The sequence below is a fragment of the Dendrobates tinctorius genome, unplaced genomic scaffold, assembly GCF_039654945.1.
Source record: "Dendrobates tinctorius isolate UK_male_01 unplaced genomic scaffold, ASM3965494v1 ptg000094l, whole genome shotgun sequence".
Taxonomy (NCBI): domain Eukaryota; kingdom Metazoa; phylum Chordata; class Amphibia; order Anura; family Dendrobatidae; genus Dendrobates; species Dendrobates tinctorius.
The window spans coordinates 11,873,851-11,899,160 of record NW_027361762.1 but is presented as its reverse complement, the minus strand read 5'-3'; the positions used below and the strand labels follow the sequence as shown (position 1 = coordinate 11,899,160).

Here is a 25,310-nt window from a genome sequence, read left to right as displayed (position 1 = left end):
CAAAATTCGGTTGCTAAGGGCAACGGTTTCCAAAAGCACATGTTGCAGTGCTGGCAACACTGAGCCAGGAGGGCAGACAGTCTTGAAAACTATGTGATGTGCTGACCGGGGTCAGTGGAAGAGACTTATAGGACACCTCTGCGGTAGAGGGGTCCGAGAACCTGAGTGGCCGGCAGGTGATTGTCATGAAAACCGTGTGGTATACAGAGCGTCTCCATGTGCACTCAGGAAGGCAGACATATCTTCCACAGCACGTCAGTCAGGCGAGACCTTCCATACGAACCAACCGAGTCCAAGCATTCACTCATGTGACCTACCCTGGCCACCTTATATGGTCCGTAGCCACGCCCACCAGATCACATGGTTATGACCTCATCACAGGTCCTACAACCATTCACACACATATACTTTACTATGGCGTTCTAGACACACGCCCCTAGGTGGGTTTGTAGGTGATTGATCCCACCCTGTTATGAATGAGTCACCGGAGGAGGAAAAAACAAAAATGAAAGCTAAGTCCAGAAAACCGGAGAGGTTGGTAGCTAGCGGATTGCAGACCCCTGATCCTATTCACAACAAGTAACAGTAGCCGTGGAGCGTTCCTACGGTGGTCCAAGACGCCTCTTCACAGCCGGAGAACTAAATAAGCCTAAAGAAAGAAAAGGGAAATCTAAACTGCCCCAGAGCAGACCCCAAAGCAATAGACAGCCCCCAACATGTATTGTCGGTGAAAACAGATGAAAACACAAACAGACAGAAAGACAGGCAGAGCAAACGATGGGGCCCAACTAACTAGATAGGAAAGGACAGAAAAGATGCTGGCTGCAATCCGCAAAAACCCTACCAAAAATGTCCCAACACGTCTGATAGGAAAAACGGCCCTGAAGTCACTAGACTTCAAAATCCCTATATCAGCACTCCAATATATTCTGAAGACAGAGCAAAAGAGATTTAACAGATCAGGGACAAAAATGGAAATTCAGCAGGGCCCCAGCCGGGGCTGGCAGAACACAAAACTAAGCAAATCAGACAAAATCTCATGGAACAATAACAGAGCAAAACTTAGCTTTAGAAGACAGGAACTGAACTGGAGGCCAGAGCTCAGAGCAAAACTTAGCTTTAGAAGACAGGAACTGAACTGGAGGCCAGAGCTCAGAGCAGAGAAATCACCAGCAACCCTACAGGGCATCGGCTGCCTTATATCCACTCATATTCCGGATGTCCGAACGCAATCCACCTGTTCAGGTGACAGGTTTCTCCCATCCAAATCAGTTTCACCACCTTCTTTCACCAGCAGAGGGAGTTCATCGGGCATCAAAGGTGAACGAGAAAATGAGCTCACAACACCACCCGTCTCATCAATCACCTGAAGGCTTCTCCCTTACATATTGGAACAGAATCTCAGCAGTAGCTCTGCTGATCAGCACATAATCAAGCCTTCATCCCAAGGCAACCCACCTTGGGATACATAACGATCCTTTAGCACCCTACTCCTGTTACCACACTGGATGTGCCTGTACACCCATCCTGGGACACCCACACAGCGCCCCCTAGCGGACACAGTGGTCACTACACCACATACCTCCCCCCTCTGTTCAAGCTTGTGGGGTTGAACACATGACATCCCTATCTCAAGACCGGGCACCCATGTCACCTTGCCCAACAGGTCGAGAGAGCCATCTACGTCTGTTTTGTCTGTCATGTGGCCTCATCTCTACATTAGGCCTCCCCCGCCCCCAGTGGTCAGAATATCGGTCTTGGGCTTTGGCCCTCCAGACACAGTCTGTCTGCGTCATCAGACACTGCTTAGTCACCCCATTTCTACAGTGCACTCCATCATCTCCTTTTCTGTCTATGCGTCTTGTAATAAATGGTACATCACCACGTCTAAGTTTACTTTTCAGTGCATTAACCTCACGGTTCATTGCATCTGCTGTCTAAGTAGCATCCTCCAGTTCACCCTGTAATTTACCGTGCAATGCATTGGCACGTTGAGCCTCTTTCTCCACCTCTTCCACCTGGCGCTTCAGCTGTTTCAGACGAACATTATTTTTCTCCGCCTGGCCTTTGTACTGCTCAGAATTATGCCTTTCATCATTCATTTGCATTAGTACATCCTTCAATTTTTTCTCTGTACGACATACTTGTTTGCTTGCAGATTGTCGCTCTTTAGTTTCAGCATCAAGCTGTTCCTCCAGTTGTGTAACCTTTGCTTTTAACTCCTTATTCTGGCGATCTAATTGCTGACGGGCATTCTCATTCTTCTGAGCATTACTACATTCTGCATTCAGATCAGCATTCATCTGGTCTACCTGAAGTGTGGCCTTTCTCAGCCTGTCATTGGCTAATTCAACGTTGCCTTGTTCTTCCTCCAATTCTTCTTCAAGTTGTACAATGTGAGACTCTAAACTCCTCTTTTCTTCCAAAGCCAGAGCACCTTTACCACTGTTTTTGGCAATTTCATCAGCCAGTTCATCTCTTTCCTGCTGTGCTTGCCTTTTAGCACGCCCTGCAGCAGCAAGCTCCTTCTGCATATGAATCATCTCTGCTTCCAAACTTTCCAGTTTCTTCTTGTCTTCACTCTGCTCATCACTCGGGCCTGGCCGCTGTAAGTCTTTGTCCCACTTCTCCCACAGAAGACCTCTTACAGTTTCTGTGAGTACTCCTACCTCTTCTCTGAGGGACTTATTCAGACCTTGCCACGTTGCCAGGTGATATTTGAGCTAAGAGACTTCCTTCTCTAGCTCTTCTAGTCTGTGCTCCCTTTCTCTCTCAGAGCCACAGTCATCCCCAGAGACTGAGTCACCCCGATCATCTGAGTGAACCCTCCAGTTACCCTCTGACTGTGTGTCCGCTCCAGTCGTCTCATCTCTACACCCACCATCCATCATGTCACAAGACGTCAGGTCCGTAAGTTGGGCAGATGTACCTCTTCTTCCGGTCCCTTCTACAACTGACTTGTCCACTTTAGCAAGCGTCACCGTCTCACTGTCTGCTAGCCCAACAGTAGAAATGTCTCCATCCCCTTGCTGTAGAGGAACTCCCCTCTACCACAAGCCAGAGAACAGTTTAGAATCCCGGCCTATAACCACTGGACAGAACAGATTCGGGACTATCGCGACATCCTGTCTGGCAATGTCCCAACTTGTCTCAAAGACTACCCCGGCCACCGGGCAACTCTTAGTGCCCCCATGGTTGCAAGTGACCCCCACCTTTCTGCCAGGTATCTCAGGAGCAACCCGCACTAGAGTCACTGGGTTCCCAGGGTCGACCAGACCAACTATATCTTCATTATCTATCTGGAGGCAACACCCCCATAGCATCGTGCCAGCTGGGTAGTTCACCAGGCAGATAGGACAGACATAGAACATTTGCTCCTGGCAACAGTTCATCTGTACCAGCCTTTTGGGTTACCACCCCCATTTGGGTCACCGCCCCCTTTCGGGATTTCCCCATGTCCTTTCTACAGGTCTCCTTAGACCACAGTTCACACAAGAACAGATTATGTCTTTTGGGCCCATACTGGCCCTTTAAGTACAATACCACACAAGTTCTGGCTGGCACCACCACAGCTCCTGCTGTCACTGATCTCCGACACCTCCGGCTGCCGCTCACACACAGCTGCTGGTGTCACCTTTGTAACCTCGCCGAGTTACAGCAAGCCGCTTGTCACCTTCTTGTTGACCCCACTGAGCCACCGAAAGCTGACTTGAGAGGGAAAAGAAAAAAAAACACAACACAACAACAAACGTGTCCTGTCTGTGTGCTATTCAGGATGTCCGTCTCCTCCTGAGACCGTCCAACACACAGGGCGCACTGGGTGTTATTCAGGGAGCTGACCCTCCTCCCAGGTATTTATCGGCTGCCTAGCGAGTATCCCCTACCTTAATGACAAGCGCTACCTTACAATACATATAATCACAGCTAACATCTCTAATATGTGACCTATAATCAACTGTTCAGAATGACCTAACAAACTGATGACCGAGACTAGTGCAAGCCAGACTAGCTCCATGGTGCTTTCCCATATATCGAGAAGAGGAAGTAACAGCAGATGTTTCAAACTGATGTCTGGTCTTGGCTGAGTTACAGGACAATGGATAACAGTAAATTATATATTGCTAAATCAGCCTTTTGTCAAACACTTCCATATATGTTCATTCACTCAAATAGCCAATAGCATTGAAACACAAGCCTTATGTTAATTGACTAACCACTCCTTTCTGTACGCAATGATAAAACCATGTGTGTGACGACCGTCTGGTGCGAGTCTGGACTGCAATTGAGACAGCACCCCGAGCAACCCTGAGACCCTTTACCTCTATACAGGGATCTGGAATTACAGCAGAGCCCAGGAGGTAGCTGTCTGTATAAGAGCAGTGGACTAGAGCAGAACGGTCGCCAGAAAGGGAACCAAAGGAGTAGTCAGGAGTCCTGGTCTAAACCAGGCGGGCAGCAGAGGTGTAAATTCGGCAGACAGTAGCAGAGTCAAAATCCAAGCCAAGGTCAGAGTCTTAAACCAGGATGGCAATAGAGGTACAAAATCGGCAGACAGTAGCAGAGTCAAAAATCCAGGCCAAGGTCAGAGTCTTAAACCAAGAGGGCAACAGAGGTACAAAATCGGCAGACAGTAGCAGAGTCAAAATCCAGGCCAAGATCAGAGTCAGCAATAGCAAATAACACACTAGTACACTGGGGAAACCAAGACTATATCTGGCAGCCTGCAAGAACAGGCCCCAAGGTATTTGAAGGATCAGGCTATCCCTCACAGGCTCACAGTCTGATGGCGTCATTTGGACCGCCCCCAGGACCAGGCCAGATGGTGATGCACCAACCCCTTCATGACTGACAGAGGAGCGGATCCTGCACCCACCAGATGCCTGTGCAGGAGCCCCTTCTCTGTCACCACCACCCACGGGCAAACCACGGCGCCTCCTAGAGGTCGGGGCAGGAACAGCCGTCCCCGAGTCTGAAGGCGATGTGACAGTCCAACGCCTCCCAGCGGCCGAGACCAGAACAGCAGTCCTAGAGTCTGATGGCGATGTGACAGTCCGGTGCCTCCCAGTGGCCGAGGCAGGAACAGCCATCTCTGTGTCTGACAGTGACGTGACAGTACCCCCCCTTCTAAGAGGGGCCTCTGGACCCTCAAAACCTGGTTTGTTAGGGTGAAGGAGGTGAAATTTCATGATCAACCCTTTGGCATGAATGTTGCCAGCAGGGACCCAGGACCTCTCCTCTGGACCATAGCCCTTCCAGTGCACCAGATTCTGCATGGACCCTCTCACTAAGCGGGAGTCAAGGATACCCTGGACATCGTATTCCAAGGCACCACCGACCAAAACTGGAGGAGGAGAGGAGTGGAATGGATGAATTGGAGAGCGGTACAATTTGAGGAGAGATTTATGGAAAACATTTGGCAGTTTGAATGACTGAGGGAGTTTCAAACGAAAAGCTACTGGGTTAATCATTTCAATAATTTCGTACGGACCAATAAACCTAGGACCCAGTTCTAGCCTAATATTCCAGATAGAAAGCCAGACTTTGTCTCCAACTCCCAGGTGCGGCCCTTTGGATTGCCGTCTTTTAGCAGCCAAAGCTTGTCTAACCTGAGCCTCTTTCAAGTTTGTGTTCACGTCTGACCAAATCGTCTTTAACTGATGTATAGATCTTTCTACCCCAGGGAGTTCTGACATTTTAGCAGAGAATGAACCAAAGCGTGGGTGCAGCCCAAGATTGCAGAAAAAAGGGGTAGTCTTGATGGACTCCTGGTACTGATTATTCAGGGCGAACTATGCTATCGGCAGATGCTCCACCCAATCGGACTGATGCTCCGACACATAACAACGGAGATATTGTTCCAGAGCTTGGTTGGTATGCTCGGTTTGACCATTGGTTTCCGGGTGATAGGCAGAGGAGAAGGACAATTCAATGCAAATGCGTTTTCAGAATGCCCTCCAAAATTTCGAAACGAACTGGGTACCCCTGTCGGACACAATATTCACAGGAGCGCCATGCAGTCGTACAACACAAATAATGAACAGTTTGCTTAGGGTTTCAGAATTAGGTAGTCCAGACAGAGGAACGAAATGACACTGCTTACTGAACCTATCCACCACCACCCAGATAAACGTCTTCCCTTCTGAGGGTGGTAGGTCAGTAATAAAGTCCATGGAGATGTGGGTCCATGGACCCTCAGGGGTAGGCAAGAGCTGGAGCCAGCCGGCAAGGAGATTATAGGGAGACTAAGCACGAGCACAGATTTCACAAGCCAGTACATAGTCCTTACAATCCTTTACTACAGTTGGCCACCAGAAATTCCTGGTCACCAGTCAGATGGTATTATTGATACCTGGATGCCCTGCAAGGACAGAATTATGAGATTCCTTCAGAACTTGCAGGCGGAATGTGGTCAGAACAAACAATTTTTGGGGAGGCATAGTGTCAGGGGCTTGTTCTGAGGATCTACGGATCTCTTCCAGAAGATCCAAAGACACAGCCAAAACAACAATCCCGTTGGCCAATATTGGAGCTGGTTCAGAGTCCTCGGCCTGTGAGGAGCAAAAACTTCGAGAGAGGGCATCAGCCCTTACATTTTTAGTACCTGGTTGAAAAGTTATCACAAAATCAAATTTCAAGAAGAACAAAGCCCACCTTGCCTGTCTAGGATTCAGTCTTTTAACTGACTCCAAGTAGGTCAGGTTCTTGTGATCCGTGATCACGGTGATCTTATGTTTCGCACCTTCGAGGAAGTGGCGCCATTCCTCGAAGGCCCATTTTATTGCCAATAATTCCCGATTCCCTATATCATAATTCCTCTCAGTGGAAGTGAATTTTCGGGAAAAAAAGCACATGGACGAAGTTGAGTGAGCGATGCCGTGCCTTGCAATAGCACTGCTCCTACTCCAACCTCAGAGCCATCTACCTCTACAACAAAGGGGCGGTCTAGATCAGGCTGAATCAATATCGGTGTTAGCATGGGTGGCCTGGAGCAGGAACCTCCGGGAGTGGACCCTCTGGACCGAGGCATCGAGGGTCCCCGGGCAAGCTGCCAGGTGGAACCGACTCCTATACAGGGACCGTTAGGAGCAGGCCCAGGGGTTTGAGTACCACGGTAGCCGGTACCGAGAGGGGAGGCTCAGGATGGACCGGAGTAAGACTGAGACTGGAGTAGGACGGCAGGAACACTGAAGGCAGGACTGGAGTAGGAGAGCAGGAACACTGAAGGCAGGACTGGAGTAGGACAGCAGGAACACTGAAGGCAGGACTGGAGTAGGATGGCAGGAACACTGGAGGCTGGACTGGAGTAGGACAGCAGGAACACTGAAGGCAGGACTGGAGTAGGAAGGCAGGAACACTGAAAGCAGGACTGGAGTAGGATGGCAGGAACACTGAAGGCAGGACTGGAGTAGGACGGCAGGAACACTGAAGGCAGGACTGGAGTAGGACGGCAGGAACACTGAAGGCAGGACTGTAGCAGGATGGCAGGAACACTGGAGACAGAACTGCGGAAGAGAACAAGGAACACGGGTAGCAGGACTGAGAAGCTGCTGCGATGAGCAGCCGACACTGGAACTGCAGGAGCAGAGTGCACACGATGAAGCGAGGCCAGAGTGTTAGGAAACACAATGATCAGGCACCTCCCTCAGGGGGAAGCGGCCTGATATGGCCCCGTCTGGTCAGCCATTGGTCCAAAGGTGCTTCCGGGTCGGGGCACAGCTGGAGCATGAGAAGCAGGAGGGAGGCGCGGCTGCGGCCTATGGCGTATGCGCATAGCATGCAGGGAAGGCATCGGTCTCGAGCCCATCTCAGGTGACCGCCGCGGCCTTCGAGTGGAGAGAGGCTGCGGCGTGGGAGCGGAGGCCGACTGCGGCGTGGGAGCGGAGGCCGGGTGAGTATGGCGGAGCGGTGTAACAATCGGGTTAGAAGTAAAACGTTCTTTTAAAACAGAAAATGCCTGAAGTGCCTCAGGCTTCCAATTAGCCACATCTGCCCCTTTCCGGGTCAAATCCGTGAGTGGTTTGGCGATCTCCGAAAAACCTTTAATAAATTTGCGATAATAGTTAGTGAATCCTAAGAATCGCTGCAGCGCTTTAAGATACTTGGGTTGTAACCATTCCTTAATGGGTTGGATCTTGGCAGGATCCATGCGAAACCCATTAGCTGAGACAATGTACCCCAGAAACTGTACCTCCTCAGCCATAAAGACGCATTTCTCTAGTTTGGCGAATAGAGAATGTTCTCTAAGTCTTTGGAGAACAGAACAGACATGTTAGATATGCATCATAAAGGTCAGCAGAGTAGATCAGGATGTCATCCAAATAAATGACTACATATACCTTACAGATGTCTCTGAAGATATAATTCACAAAATTCTGAAACACGGCAGGTGCGTTACTGAGCCCGAACGGCATTACGAGGTACTCAAAGTGGCCAAGGGGTGTGTTAAAAGCGGTCTTCCACTCATCTCCCTTTCTTATACGGACAAGATTATATGCTCCACGGAGGTCAAGCTTAGTAAACCAACGGGCTCACAACAGCTGATTAAAAAGATCAGGGATGAGTGGAAGTGGATACTGTTTTTTTACAGTGATTGCGTTTAACTCACGGTAATCAATGCAAGGTCTGAGACCACCATCTTTCTTTTCCACATAAAAGAACCCAGCCCCAACTGGTGAGGTGGATGGTCTAATAAACCCCTTATGTAAACTGTCTGCTATGCTTGTGTAGGAAAATGGGAGTGTTCCTCCAGGCTGTGCAATGAAGCAGGTAACAGGTGCTTTTAGCCAAAGAATCAGCTCAGGCAGTGAAGCAGGAGAGAAAAAAAAGTTCAGGGATAGTGCTTTTATATATATGCTGGATATATAAAAATGATTTTTGTGGCCAGATATAATGTGACGACCGTCTGGTGTGAGTCTGGACTGCAATTGAGACAGCACCCTGAGCAACCCTGAGACCCTTTACCTCTATACAGGGATCTGGAATTACAGCAGAGCCCAGGAGGTAGCTGTCTGTCTAAGAGCAGTTTACTAGAGCAGAAAAGTCGCCAGAAAGGGATAAATTAACGGAACCAAAGGAGTAGTCAGGAGTCCAGGTCTAAACCAGGCGGGCGGCAGAGATGTAAAATCGGCAGACAGTAGCAGAGTCAAAATCCAAGCCAAGGTCAGAGTCTTAAACCAGGAGGGCAATAGAGGTACAAAATCGACAGACAGTAGCAGAGTCAAAAATCCAGGCCAAGGTCAGAGTCTTAAAACAAGAGGGCAACAGAGGTACAAAATCGGCAGACAGTAGAGAGTCAAAATCCAGGCCAAGGTCAGAGTCTTAAACCAAGAGGGCAACAGAGGTACAAAATAGGCAGACAGTCACAGAGTCAAAATCCAGACCACCAAGACTATATCTGGTGGTCTGCAAGACAGGCCCCAAGGTATTTGAAGGATCAGGCTATCCCTCACAGGCTCACAGTCTGATGTCGTCATTTGGACCACCCCCAGGACCAGGCCAGATGGTGATGCGCCAACCCGCTCATGACTGACAGAGGAGCGGAGCCTGCGACCACCAGATGCCTGTGCAGGAACCCCTTCTCTGTCATCACCACCCACGGACGAACCACGGTGCCTCCTAGAGGTCGAGGCAGGAACAGCCGTCCCCGAGTCTGACGGCGACGTGATAGTCCGGCGCCTCCCAGTGGCCGAGACCGGAACAGCAGTCCTTGTGTCTGATGGCGAAGTGACAGTCCGGTGCCTCCCAGTGGCCGAGGCAGGAACAGCCATCCTTGTGTCTGATGGCGACGTGACACCATGTATGTGCAATAAACCTCCAGAGTTCTGCTGGAATGAGATGCTGCTAACAGGTGTTTAGTGTCTTTTCCTTTGAGTGCTCAATGAGACTCTGTTCTAATTAGGACAGGCCACAGCACACACAGGGATATATCTATCCATTCAAAATTTCCATATCATTTGGTGCCTGCACGCGGGACAGTGGGCGAAATGCACGGGGACCCTGCTGACTGGAGAGACGGAGGTGTTGGTTAAGGCCTTGGCTCATGGGGACAGAGATTTGCGCAACTCCATAAGTAAGGTAAGAAAATCTGGTTATCTTACCTGAATGTCCCCTGTGCACAGTCTGGGTCTATACCTCTTGCCGGTCAGGTTTGGTCACCACCGCATCCCAGGTAGTGTAAAAAGTTCACACTCTTATCCAAACCTTGGGATATAAGCCAAGGTGTCTGCTGCCTGTCCTGTGTGTGTTTTAATCCGGGAGAGAGCTGGTGGAAATGGTGGCTGATTGTGCTTGTGGTTGCTGGGAAACTGATAACAGGACGTTGAATCTCTCTGACTAAGTTAAGACGGTTCCCGTACATAACTGGGACAGGTGAGGCCCGGGTATGGATGGTTTTTGCTTGGTGAGGTATCACAGGTGAATCCCTCTGGATAATCTGTCACGGTCCCCGTGCAGGCACGGATGGTGTCAGTTTTAAAGGAGGTATCACAGGTGAATCCCTCAAGATAGGCTGTCACAGTTCCTGCACACACACAGATGGTGTCAGCTTGGAGAGATATCACAGGTTGATCATTGGAGAGATTATCACGGTTCCCGAGTACACGCGGATGGTGATAATCTAGTGGGGTATCACAGGGCCCGTCTCCCAGAACGGAGGGTGATACATGCCGGCGCCAACCAAAGCGCCTGGTGTGATTGGCAGTTATCGGTTACCAGAGCTGCTTGTACTACAGGTCACAAAACAAAGAGGGCCTCGATTTCTTCCCGGACTTCTTATGTATATGTGCATCAACCTATGAATTCACCGCTGCTCTCCATGGAGATCTGAAGCAGAAAAAGTTTTTTTTCTTTTTACACTTCTTCTTTCGCCCGTAAGGTGCGTCTCTGATATTTTTCATATTGTCACATCTCTTTTGTGCTGTGTTTTCCACTGATCATTTTTTGCTTTTTGGAAGGTTTTAACTGCAGTGTGAAGATTTTTGAGGAAAGCTTGGTCGTTTGAGCTGTATATGCTATTGTTTAGCGTGAACTTTGTTTTCAGAGATGTTGCTTAACTGAGAAAAGACGGGGCAGAGGAAAAGGGAAGTGTCTGCATCTGTGCGTGGACAAAAAAATATACATTGTTGGAAGTTGTACTGATTTTTTATCTCTTTTCGGAGTGTTTTTCCAAGTTTTACCAACTTCTTGATTATTATTTTTGTTTTTTTTTCTCCATTTTCTGAGTTTTTATTAGTTTTTCATTTTCTTTTGAAGTTTTTATAAACATTTAGTTTTTTTGCCTTTTTCTTTCCTTTTTTAAGCAAGTTTTAAAAGGGTTGTTAAGGTTTTGAAGTTTTTAATCACCATTTTTGAAGTTTTTGGAATAGACACAGTAGGTGTGATTCAGAAGGTTAAGTATGTGGATTTGCAGGGGTAGCTTTTAGGCTGCGCATGGCATGATGTATTGAAAGGAAAAAGGGAAGTTAGTTAGTTGAAGTTGAATTGCTGTCTGCGGTTTATAAAGTAGCAGCGGACTTACAGCATAGAAGGTACTAAGAGTTATGTGAACAGGAAAGGATTATTTTTACATGTACAAGATAGGAAAAGGTGTTTTCAGCGGAATCCAAACCCGTGCTGTCTATGAGGCACCCCGCTTCCCCCCAGCGAGGAAGCACCACAAGTCCAAGCATGCCCTCTTTGACTATAGAAAAGGGGAAGGAATCCGCTCCTCCCTCTCCTCTCTTCCCTCTCTTTCTTTTCCCTCCTCCCGTCTCTCTCTCTCCCCCTTCCATCTCCTCTCCTCCCTCACTTATCTTTCCTCCTCCCCCTTCTATCTCTCTCTCTCCCTTCCATCTCCTCTCCTCCTTCTCTTACCTCTCCTCCCTCACATATTTTTCCTCCTCCCTCATCTTCTCCCTCTCCTCCTTCTCTATCCTCTCCACCCTCGCATATCTCTCCTCCTCCCTCATCCCCCTTGTCTTCTCTCTCCCCTCCTCTTCTGTCATCTTCCATCACAATCCCCCCTTCTCCTCCTCATCTTTCCAATCTCTCCTCCACCCCTCCCTGCTCCTCACTCTCTCTCTCTCCCCCATCTCTCAATTCATTGTCACCAGCTGGGCCAGTGCCAAATCCAGACAATGAGGTGTCCCTATCTCCACAGGGCACCCTCTCTAAAGAGCCAGCTATGATACCGGGAGAAGAAAGTGAAAATCTCCCTACACAAAACACCACAGGTGCCCCCCCGATATGCCAGCCAGCAGAGCCCACAGCTCGAGGTGCAGGGGCGGGGAGGAGTAGGTCATCAGCGTCTGCAGCTGCTGGGTCTGAAAATGAGGACCTTAAGTGCCAGAAAGAGCTGCCAGCATTTACATCACCATCAGTGCAGCCTCAGAAGGGGGAGCACCCTCACACAAAAAGGCAAACGCACAATGTCACAGTGTCTCTTCTGATGAATATGAAGAGGGGACATCATACATGCTGCCCAGTACTAGGGGAAGAAACCCACAGGCACCAAGTAAGCAGGGGCAGATAGAGCCAGAACCCTTACACAATGTGCCCTTCACCCCTAGTCAGGAGTTCAGTATTCTGAATAATCTGCCAGACCCAGATATGGACCCCATGCCATTTTACCGAAGAATGCAGCAGAGCCAGCAAACATATGCTGCAACCTGGATTGATCTCTGGTCCATAATGGAAATAAAAGCAGGTGAAACACTCTGGCCAATCATGAAGGAACACTTCAAGCTTCCATCAGAATTAGATTTGCACTCCTGGGAGTCAGGATTAAAGCTAATTGAGCAGCTCAGAGAGTGGGTCAAAGCCAGACAAGCAGGGCAAGCCCTTAGCCTACATGACATGAGCCAAGCCAAGAAAGAGTCTGTAGACAAGTTTCATTGCAGAGTGATGCAAGTATTCCAAGATTTAGGCCTCACTATTCATGATCAGACACACAGACAAATGTTGGCACAGGCCTTTGTGCATGGACTAAGAGAACCAATCATGAAACTGCTGATAGTGGCCAGGCCTGAGGACAGGACAATAGCAGTAGATACCCTGCTCCCAGTAGCCAGAATTGAGTCCCACCCAGGAGTGCGGAAGACAGCCCCTCTTATGGTGGCCACCAGTGTGGAAGAGCAACCACCCTGCAGGGACAGGAGACACATCAGGTGTTACAACTGTGGCAACCTTGGCCATTTCCGGAATCAGTGCACAGCACCCCGGCAACCCAGGACATCAGGCAGAGGAATAGGCCAAGCAAGAAACACAGGAAGCAGTGAAGAACCCTGTCCATAGGACAGAGGCAAGCCAGGTCCACAAGACATCACACCCCTGACATGTGAAACCCTATCAGTGTACCCAAAACTTCAAATCACCGGGGGTCGTAATATTTTTTCCTTGTGGACACTGGTGCAGTCAGAAGTGTGATGAGGCATGTGGAACTCCCCGACCCCACCTGCTTATGAGAACATTCTGTGTCTTGTGTGGGAACTGAAGGTCAAGACAGACATTCCCAGCTTACAAGCCCCTGAGTGTGTGGACACAGCCAGGACACTCCATCCTGTTCCAGTTTATGGTGAAGACCTGCCCTCCCAACCTGATGAGAGCAGACCTACTGCAGGAGCTGAAGGTGGCCAAAGTGTTCCATGAAGATGTGACCATGACATTTTCTCCACCCCTGACCAAAGAAGAATCAATTATGCTGGTGGCCCTACAAGAGCCTCGAACAACCAGTGCAAGCCTACCCAAAGAGGTGCTGGACATAGTACCCGAAAGCTTATTGTCCAAGGGAGACTTCAAATTGCGCCAGTGCGGGTGTCACTCAAGTCTGGAACCCTGTACCCTCACAAGGCCTAGCATCCCCTGTCCATCACCCAGAGTCAAACTGTCTCTGACCAACTGGAGGTCTAAGTGGAACCGCTGTTCAAGAAATGGCCTAAGAACTTTGGCATGGACCAGGAAACTTCAACCCAAAGGGACCTTACACACTTCATGAAATGGCTGCGCTGCTTCCGACTCCAGCGCCTGAGGATCATCTTGGACAAGATTCTGAAGGTGCTCCCTGAAGTTTATCTAGGCCCTGGACCAGAAGACAGCAACTCAGCTCCTCAAACTGGTTAACAAATGCTGACCTGAGATCAATCTGGGTGAAAGGAACGGCTGCTGGCTGGTAAAGAAGACGTCCCAGCAAAAAAGACCCCCTGTGATCAGAGCAGGGGTTAACCACGATGACCGTTTTGGTGGAGAGCAAGCAAGGTCAGCTGGACGTCATCTCTGATGAACAGGACCCCAGTAAATGGCTTGTTTTCCTGCCGGCTCTGTGCCAGAAGATGGGAGTCCCTCACGGCACTGAAGAGCAAGGCCAGACTGGGCAGCCTCGTCCATAGGAATCATCATACAGTCCCAGCTTTTCCCGACCAAGGTGAAGACTGTGAAAGGAGAACCAGCCAGGTTCAGAAAGGTGCATGACCTGAGGGCTGTGAACAAAGCAACCGTGTTTGAAACCCCAGTTGTGCCAGATCTGCACAGCCTGCTGTTAAACGTGCCAGCCACAGCAATAGTGCTCATGGTGATGGATCTGTCCAATGCTTCCCACAATGTTCCCCCTTCACCTGGACAACCAGTTCCTGTTTACGCACCAAGGGGGGTGCAGAACACATGGACAGTGATGCCCAAGAGGGCCCAGGACAACCTTTCACAGCTCACCAAAGCATTGGTCCTCCATCCTCGTCAACTGGATTGCAGAACATGCAGAAGTCATCAAGATCTCTATCTGCACAGCTCTTTCCTTGTCTCTTCTACTCTACCTGGTGGAGCAGCAACGCAAGTCCTGGAAAACAGAGTCCAGTGGTGTCAAAAGCAAGTTACGATCCTGAGACACTGTATTGCCCGCCAGACGAAACGCTTGACGGATGACCGGAAGACCGCTGAGGAGAAGCTGGCTCCCCCAAGGACTCTGAAGATGCTGCAGGCCTTCCTCGGTCTAGTTTCATACTGCAGAACTTGGATCCCTGGTGCTCCAGTCTTAATCCAGCCTCTGTATGATTGCATCAACGCAACCCTGTTCCTCCTGTTGTTTGCAGCCTTCATCTCGTACATGAAACTGAAACTGAAAGACTCCATAGTCTGCGCCAACTCTAGGCCTCCCTGACTACGAGAAGCCATTCCGTCTTTACCAAATGGAAAAAGAAAGTCATGCTACTGGCATCTTATAACAGACCCACGGAGGAAAAACAGAGGCCTCTAGGCTACTTCTCAGCCCGCCTGGATCCAGGTGCAAGGGGGGGACCCTCCTGCATGAAAACAATATTTGCAGCACACGCCCTCCTGGACAAGGCTGCTGATGTTATTCTTGGACAACCACTGGAGATCCTCTCTCCACCACTCTCCAGTGCTCTCAGCTGATGCCTGACTCTACTCCTGATTCTACTGACGTTCTTCATCGCCACTCTAATCCCACTCCCAAGATTTGGAAAACTCCACATGGGATGTGCGGTGACCAGCAATAAAGAAATCCTATGGTCCAGAAGTTTGTCATCCCAAGAAGCGGAACTGATAGCGCTGACGAAAGGCCTGCCAGATTGCGAAGGACAAAACTGCAAACATCTATACCGATTCCAGTACTCGCATGGCATAGCACACGACTTCGGACCCATCTGGGCTGCAAGAGACTTTATCACAGCAAGCGGGACAACCATGAAGCATCATGGAGCCATCAGGGACCTGCTGGATGCTCTCCAACTTCTAAAAGTGATGGCAGTGTTAAAGGTCAAGGCACACGGAAAAGTGAACACAGTAGAGGCATGGGGGATCAACATGGCAGATGTGGCAGCCAAAGAAGCAGCCAGAGGAAGACAATATGGAAAAGTGGGAGAGGTCGTAGAGCCAGATGGCTACTACATGATGACTGAAGACAAGAAAACCTGACAAAATGACATCCTGGGACCTGTACAAGAAGCTGCAGGACAAGACTCCAAAGGAGGAGAAGGCAAGCTGGATGCTGAAGGGACAACATATGAAGGAAGAAGGGCAAAAGCACTGGACTTCAAAACCCTGTCTACCTCAAATATCTATCTCAAAGCAAAACCCGTCTACCTCAAATGTCTACCTCAAGGCAAACCCCGTCTACCTCAAATTATGTACCCTATGGTGGTTCAATGGGCACATGGCCCCCCTGCACAGATTGAAGACACAGATGAATGATCTGGTTGGGGTGTTTTTGTCTCTGCATTTGATTGGCACTTTATAGTTATAATGTCATGTATTTTTTACTTTTGTATATTGATTAATAAAATTGACTGATGATTTTATCCTAATGCTCATCACCTGCCCAACACAATCCCAACAGTGAAACATGGTGGTGGCAGCATCATTCTATGGGGGTGTTTTTCAGCTGTACGGACAGGACGACTGGCTGCAATTGAAGGAAACATGAATGCGGCCAAGTACAGAGATATCCTGGATGAAAACATCTTCCAGAGTGCTCTGGACCTCAGACTTAGCTGAAGGTTCACCTTTCAACAAGACAATGACCCTAAGCACACAGCTAAAATAACAAAGGAGTGGCTTCAGAACAACTCTGTGACCATTCTTGACTGGCCCAGCCAGAGCCCTAACCTAAACCCAGTTGAGCATCTCCATCTAACCTGACGAAACTGGAGAGGATCTGCAAGGAAGAATGGCAGAGGATCCCCAAATCCAGGTGTGAAAAACTTGTTGCATCATTCCCAAGAAGACTCATGGCTGTACTAGCTTAGAAGGATGCTTCTACTCAATAATGAGCAAAGGGTCTGAATACTTATGACCATGTGATATTTCAGGTTTTCTTTTTTTAAATTTGCAAAAATTTCTACATTTGTTTTTTTCAGTCAAGATGAAGTGCAGAGTTTACATTAACCCCTTTACTCCCAAGAGTGGTTTGCACGTTAATGATGGGACAATTTTTACAATTTAGACCATTGTCCCTTTATGAGGTAATAACTCTGGAACGCTTACATGGATCACAGTTATTCTGACATTGTTTTCTCATGACATATTGTACTTCATGTTATTGGTAAAATTTCATTCCTATAACTTGCGTTTATTTGTGAAAAAAATGGAAATTTGGCAAAAATTTTGAAAATTTTCCAACTTTGAATTTTTATGTCCTTAAATTACAGAGATATGGCACATAAAACTTAATAAGTAACATTTCCCACATGTTTACTTTACACCAGCACAGTTTTGGAACAAACATTTTTATTAGGAAGTTATAAGGGTTAAAAGTTGACCAGCGATTTCTCATTTTTACAACACCATTTTTTTTTTTTAGGGACCACATCACATTTGAAATCACTGTGAGGGGTCTATATGACAGAAAATACCCAAAAGTGACACCATTCTAAAAACTGCACCCCTCAAGGTGCTCAAAACCACATTCAAGAAGTTTATTAACCCTTCAGGTGCTTCACAGGAATGTTTTGAATGTTTAAAAAAAATTAACGTGTAAAGAAAAAGCAAGTCGGCACTGCCAATACTACTGCCGATGTGAGACTGTCATGTTCATACTGCTCGTGGAGGCTGAACCCCGAGATCTCGGGTGCTAGTGCGGAAAACACAATGTATGGATCCAATAAGAGGAAAGAATAGCAGAGCACTCACCGATCCAGGTGAAAAAGTCCGCTTAATTTAGCAATCCACATTAAAACTTCATGGCTGGGAGGCTGGACGGAGGAGTGAGCAAAGTCTGACGATGGCCGTTTCGTGCTTACTAGCACTTCGACGGATCTAACCCCTCGAAGTCCTAGTAAGCACGAAACGGCCATCGTCAGACATTGCTCACTCCTCCCTCCAGCCTCCCGGCCATGAAGTTTAAGGCTATGTGCCCACGTTAGCATTTTTAAATGCTCAGGAAACTGATCCCCTTCCCAGAAAACGCGCATCTTTTTTTCGCTCATTTCTTGCGCGTTTTTGCACAAAAGACACGCGTTTTTGACGCGCGTTTTCTTGGAACATTGGGGCAGGCTACAAAATGCTCAGCAATGCAGAAATTAATGAGCATGCTGCGTTTTTAGCCGCTAAGGGTGGTTTCACATTAGCGCTTTTTAAGCGCACGCACAGCCGGGAGTAGCTCCGCCCCCGAGCCGGCTCTCTGCCCGGCGTGCCCGCCCCTTGCTTGTAGCGCCGCCTCCTAGCGCACAGCGGCGCCTGCGATCGGCGCACCCTATCTTTAGCATAGGGTGCACAGATCGTGTGCAGGCCGCACGCTAGTTGCGCTTTGACCTGCGCTGCGCACTTTTGACGGTGCGCCGTGCGCGCCAAAATCCGAAAAGTTTGATTTTGGCGCGCACGGCGCACCGTCAAAAGTGCGCAGCGCAGGTCAAAGCGCAACTAGCGCATGGCCTGCGCACGATCTGCGCACCCTATGCTAAAGATAGGGTGCGCCGATCGCAGGCGCCGCTGTGCGCTAGGAGGCGGTGCTACAAGCAAGGGGCGGGCACGCCGGGCAGAGAGCCGGCTCGGGGGGCGGAGCTACTCCCGGCCGTGTGTGCGCTTAAAAAGAGCTAATGTGAAACTACCCTAAGCGATTCCTGAGCGTTTAAAAACACATGCATTGGCAAAAAAAGCCAAAAACGCATGCAAATTAATTTGAAGCTTCTTTTAAGCGTTTCTGCAGCGTCTGAGCCGGCACAAATGCTGCAGAAATGCGTAAAAAAACGCAACGTGGGCACACAGCCTTAATGTTGGTTGCTAAATAAAGCAGACTTTTTCACCTGGATCGGTGAGTGCTATGCTCTTCTTTCCTCTTATTGGATTAAAAAAAATTAACATTTAACATTTTTTCACTAAAAAATTACTTCAGATCCACTTTTTTTATTTTACCAAGGGTAACAGGAGAAATTGGACTGCAAAAGTTATTGTGCAATTTGTCCTGAGTACGCTGATACCTGATATGTGAGGGGGAACCACTGTCTCTGCGCATGGCAGAGCTCAGAAGGGAAGGATCGCCGTTTGACTTTTTCAATGCAAAATTGGCTGGAATTGCGATCGGACTCCATGTTTCATTTGGAGAACCCCTGATGTGCCTAAACAGTGGAAACCCCCCACAAGAGACCCCATTTTGGAAACTAAACCCCGAAGGAACTTATCTACATATGTGGTGAGAACTTTGAACCCCCAAGGGCTTCACTGAAGTTTATAACGTACAGTAATAAAATTAAAAAATCATATTTTTTCCACAAAAATAATCTTTTCTCCCTCAATTTTTATTTTCCCAAGCGTAACAGGACCCCAAAAGTTATTGTGCAATTTGTCCTGAGTACGCTGATACCAGATATGTGGGGGTAAACCACCATTTGGGCGCATGGCAGAGCTCAAAAGGGAAGCAGGGCATTTGACTTTTTTGGCTGGAATTGAGATCGGACGCCATGTCACGTTTGGAGAGCCCCTGATGTGCCTAAACAGTGGAAATCCCCCACAAGTGACCCCATTTTGGAAACTAGACCCCCAATGAACTTATCTAGATGTGTGGTGAGCACTTTGAACCCCCAAGTGCTTCGCAGAAGTTTATAACGCCCGGGCGTGAAAATAAAAAATCATATTTTTTCCACAAACATGATCTTTTAGTCCCCAATTTTTTTATTTTCTCAAGGGTAACAGGAGAAATTGGAGCCCAAAAATAGTTGTCCAATTTGTCCTGAGTACGCTGATTTCCAATATGTGGGAGAAAACTACTGTATGGGCACACATCAGGGCTTGGAAGGGAAGTAGTGACGTTTTGGAATGCAGACTTTGATGGAATGGTCTGCGGGTGTCATGTGGCCTTTGGAGAGCCTCTGATGTGCCTAAACTGAGGACACTCCCAACAAGTTACCCCATTTTGGAAACTAGATGTCACGGTCACGTGTGTCTGGACGCAGCGAGAACCGCAAGGCGAACCCATATGAAACACGTGACCCTGGATACACCGCCTCCAGTTGAGCGAATTTAAATAATAAGACGTGCAGCTGGATACACCGCCTCCAACTGGCGAATTTAGGTATTACACGTATTTATACAATACTCTGGAAACCCCGCCTCCAGTAAGGCAAATTTAAATAATAAATGGGAACCTGGGTAACATTAACAATGGTGGGCCCTGCGATAGGGAATAGGGACGTGGAGATCTCCTGTACTCCCCTGAGCCAGTGTTCCTGCACTCCTAACGTTCCCTATGCCGGTTCCGCACCGAGCGACGCACAGGAACCTTAAAACCCTGACTCGCCCTGACCCTAAACCCTCACTAGGGAATTGGTCGGTGCAGAAACTAATCCCACCACTGCACTAAACACACACAAGGGAAAATGACAATACAGGGGGAGCACCACTTAGCTTTGCTCTGCTGCGTACGCTCCTAGCAACAGAGCCCACCACCTGCATGCATCTTCTCCTCCACCCGGAGCCATCACCATAACCGGATCCATCACCATAGTGCAGCCTTGGAGCAGAGTCCACCACCAGTTGCAGCTGCCCAGTAAACAGAGTCCCAAAGATGAGTCCAGCTTCTGCCAAAAAGTCCAGCATGCTTGAGTCCAGTTTTCAGCAACCAAGTCCAGCATGCTGAGTGCAACTCTAACCATCGTCGCCACTCCACCAAGCCATGCAAGCACCTCCTGCTGACACCATAAACTGCGACTCCACCACGCCTTGCCAGCCCTCCATGCAGACTCCATAGCTGACTCAACCCCTCTGGCTGGGCTGCCCAGGACTCTCATTCAGCTCCTTCTTTCACCCAGGCTCCCTTGAGAATGACTAACTCACAATATCACCAACAGTGATCAAACACACCTGAACTCTTTTATAGAGCCTCACACCTGATTTGTAATTAAGTGCACATTAAACCAAAGAAACTAAAGTGCACTACCGCTCACCACCACCGAGGCAACTTAGAATGAACGACACCACGTGTAATAATTCCAATGGCCACCAGAGGCAATCAACCCACTTTGGCACCAAGCCAAAGGAAAAAAAGTTCACTTTGTCCATTTAACTTGTCAGATCCAGCCTGGATCATGACACTAGACCCCCCAAGGAACTTATCTAAATGTGTGGTGAACACTTTGAACCCCCAAGTGCTTCACAGAAGTTTATAACGCCTGGGCGTGAAAATAAAAAAAATCATATTTTTTCCACAAAAATGATATTTTTGCCCCAATTTTTGTTTTCCCAAGGGTAACAAGAGAAATTGGACCCCAAAAGTTGTTGTGCAATTTGTCCTGAGTAGGCTGATACCCCATAAGTGGGGGTAAACCACTGTTTGTGCTCATGGCAGAGCTTGGAAGGGAAGGAGCACCGTTTGACTTTTTCAACGCAGAATTGGCTGTAATTGAGATCAGATGCCATGTTGCATTTGGAGAGCCCCTGATATGCCTAAACAGTGGAAACCCCCCAATTCTAACTCCAACTCTAACCCCATCACACCCCTAACCCTAATCTCAGCCCTAACCCTAGCCCTAACCCTAACCCTAATGGGAAAATCGAAATTTCTTAATTTTATTATTTTTCCCTAACTAAGGGGGTGATAAAGGGGGGTTTGATTTACTATTTATGGCGGGTTTTTATGTTTGGCAGCTGTCTTACGCTAAAAGACACTTTTTATTGTAAAAATAGTTTTTGCATCACCACATTTTGAGAGCTATAATTTTTCCATATTTTGACACACCAATTCATGTGAGGTCTTATTTTTTGCAGGACGATTTGACGTTTTTATTGATACCATTTTCCGGCATGTGACGTTTTTTGATCACTTTTTGTAATCCGATTTTTGTGACACAGAATGAACAAAAACCAGCATTTCATGAATTTCTTTTGGGGGCGCGTTTACACCATTCCGCGTGCGGTAAAATTGATAAAGCGGTTTTATTCTTCAGGTCAGTATGATTACAGCGATAACTCATTTATATTTTTTTTATGCTTTGGCGCTTTTATACAATAAAAACAATTTTGTATAAAAAATGATAAAAATAATTATTTTTGCATTGCTTTATTCTGCAAGCTATAACTTTTTTATTTTTCTGCTGATGATGCTGTATGGCAGCTCGTTTTTTGTAGGACAAGATTACGTTTTTAGCGGTACCATGCCTTTTTGATCGCGCGTTATTGCTTTTTTGGCGGTATAATGATAAAGCATTGTTTTTTGCCTTGTTTTTTCTTTTTTTTGAAGGGATTCACTAAAGGGGTTAACTAGTGGAACAGTTTTATAGGGCGGGTCGTTATGGACGCAGTAATACTATATATGTGTATTTTTATTGTTGTTTTGTTTTCTTATTTACAAAAAATGAATTTGGGATTTTTTTTAATTTATTAAGGAATTTTGTATAAATTAATTTTATAAATGAGTTTTTTTACACTTTATTATATTGACCCAATGTGGGACATTACTACATAGTGTCAGATCGCTGATCTGACACTTCACAGAGCACTGTCAGATCAGCGATCTGACAGGCAGTGAAGGAGGCTTTCTCAGCGCCTGCTCTCAGCAGGCACTGAGGAAGCCGCCTCCCTGCAGGACCCCTGTTCTTCCTTCATACACGTTGACACGGTGTTCAGCACACAGCATAAACCACCTTCTATCTTCCAAAATAAGCAGACCGTTTCTCTGTAGTCTAACTTGTTTATTGGTGAAGAGTACAGAACATGCGGTAAAACTATAAAGAATACAAATGACATAGGTAAGTATTGGGCAGATGATCACAAAGCTAACACAAATTACAGGAAGTATTCAGTGTGCAAACATTACATAGAAACACATAGGTGTATAATTACATCTACTGAGCACTGGCTGCTGTAAAGTTAATAACACCTCTGTAACACTGCTGTTAGGCGTCTGGGTTCTGCGTCTGCTCTGCAGGAATCCAGAGCCTCACATTCTGTGGTCTCCTACTGTCTATCTACTGCAGAGAAGATTACTTTGCAGCAGACCGCTCCAGAGACGAAATTCCTCTGTGCTCCTACTGGGCATGCTCACGAGTCGATCTCCCATTGGAGATCGGGAGTCATGTGCCCAGGTCCTGCTCCAGATCTCATTGGTCCATCTCGGAGATCTGGAAGGTCCCTCACAGATATAAAAAGCACGTATGACCGTTCGGCCATGCGCTAGTATAGACTTTTCAAGCTAAATCTGTGAATGGTGACGGATGTATGACTCTGGTGACTGACTCATTTGAAACCCCTTCCCTCTGATATTACGCATGTGAACAGGGATTTAGTGCAGCAGTCAGCGCCAGTCAGTGGCAAGCCTTAGGCCACTGTGCATACCGCACCTCTACTCTAGCATCTGACATTGCGCCTGCCTCCTAGCTTTGTCAACTAGCGGCCGTGTCCTACGCCACGCTGCACTTGCAGCCCTCCTTGGTGTCCGCAGTAGCGACGCCGCACACACGGTAGGTCTAGACGGACGCAGCTCCTGTGCCTTGGGTCCTGCTCCTGTGACCAGATACCGTGTATGCATTTCCCTGTGGTCTGTGACACTAACAGGCTCAGCGTTTTCGTATGTTTATGTTGCGGCGCCTCTGTGTGTGAACAGAGTCCGCTTTGCGCACTTCGGGTGAAGTCTAAACCGTGCACATTATACCGCCATATTGCTCGTCTGTCATTACCTAGCAGCGGTGTAACATCTACTGCACGGTGGACCCCGAGCGGTGAACGCACTTTATTATTTATTTCTATTTAGTGCGTTCTGCCGTTTCTAACAACTGCATTGCAAGAAAAGATGTTAATCTTACCAGATATGCTTTACCCGGATAACGAACTCAAGTTGGGGAGTTACAGGAGGACAGGTAAATAATGTGCATCCTATGATATACACAGAAGAAAAATGGCACCTTCTTTATCCCAGAATACATTGCTCCATTCCCACATTTATTGCTTCAATCCCATAGTGCATTGCTTTTGTTAAAGTCACAGACTGTAAATGCTATCAAGACACAGCTATAAATTCAGCCACCACTAGATGGTGCTAGCTAAACCAGAATGATACAAACATATTTGCCCTGTATTCAGAGGGCAGAACACTGCCCGCTTGGCATTAACTAATGCCACTTAATTTCCCATGTTTGGAGCGGTAAAGGTGTGCTTGCAGTGGTGACAACATTTACAAGACTTCTGACTGGTGGGTGATGTTGATTTGTAAGACTGAGCCACATGAATTAAACAAGCAATGGCACAAACAAGCGAGTTCCAGGTTGAAAACCTGCTGAAATGGTGGGATTTGAGGTAATTGTCTGAAGTCACCATACTTAGAGCGGATACCTGAGGGCGGATTTCTTCATCTGCATCTGGATTTACCAGTTCAAAGGTGTCTGATTCATCACTATAAGGCATTGAACGGTATAAGAATGCAGGGCCCGTAAACCAGGTCATGTCCTTAAGGTGTCTAGATTCAACAGATCTAGTTGTGTGGTCCGCAGGATTGTGGTGTGTGGACATATAGCACCACTGTTTAGGGCAAGTGGATCTCCTGATCCTTAGCACCCAATTGCTGACGTAAACATAAAAGCGTCGAGTTTCATTGCAAATGTACCCAAGCACTACCTTGCTGTCTGAGTAGAACTCAACGCCCTTGATTTCCAGGTCAATTTCTGTCGAGATAAGTTCAGCTAACTCTACTGCGAGCACAGCCGCACAGAGTTCCAGTCTGGGTATTGTGTGCTGCTGGATTGGAGCTAGTTTTGCCTTGCTCATAACAAGCCTTACATGGCATTATTCATTGATGTCAGTAGTTTTCAGATACGCTACTGCTGCAATCACTTTGGTTGAGGCATTGCAGAAGATACAGAGCCTTTGAGTCTTCAGTTCTGTTGATGGCACAGAAGCTTATGGTCGTGCCACGTAAAGATCTGACAAGGCTTCTAAAGATTTCTTCCATCTTACCCACAAATCTCTCTTCTCCATGGGAAGCGGATCATCCCATTCAGACATCTCTTGGGTGAATTCTCTCAACATCATTTTACTTTGGATAGTTACAGGGGTTACAAATCCTACAGGCTGTTTATCACGGACAGGACGCCTCCACATGTGAAAGGTTTTTCTTCTTTGTTGATCCGAAAGGTAAATGCATCTCTCTTCAAATCCCAGAGCAAACCAAGGTTCCATTGCATGGGAAGGGAGTCTGTGTCTAAATCCAAGTCTTTTAGATCAGTTGAGTAATCTTGAGAGGGAAAAGCTGTCATCATTTTTTGGCTGTTGGAAGCAATTTTGCGTAACCTCAAATTGGACAAAGCGAGCATTTCCTGTGTCCTCTTTAGGAGACTGACTGCCGATTCATCTGTGGGTGTGGATTTCAAGCAGTCATCCACGTTGAAATCCTTCTCCACAAATGA

General features: G+C 47.6%; 1 protein-coding gene and 1 pseudogene across 1 annotated transcript in view; both read right to left on the bottom strand.

Moving 5' to 3' along the window:
* Positions 1 to 25,310, bottom strand: part of GUCY2C (guanylate cyclase 2C) — a 1,090,166-nt gene that overhangs the window by 894,690 nt on the left and 170,166 nt on the right. The window lies entirely within an intron of this gene.
* On the bottom strand, positions 1,656 to 3,542 carry LOC141098704 (myosin-9 pseudogene; annotated as a pseudogene).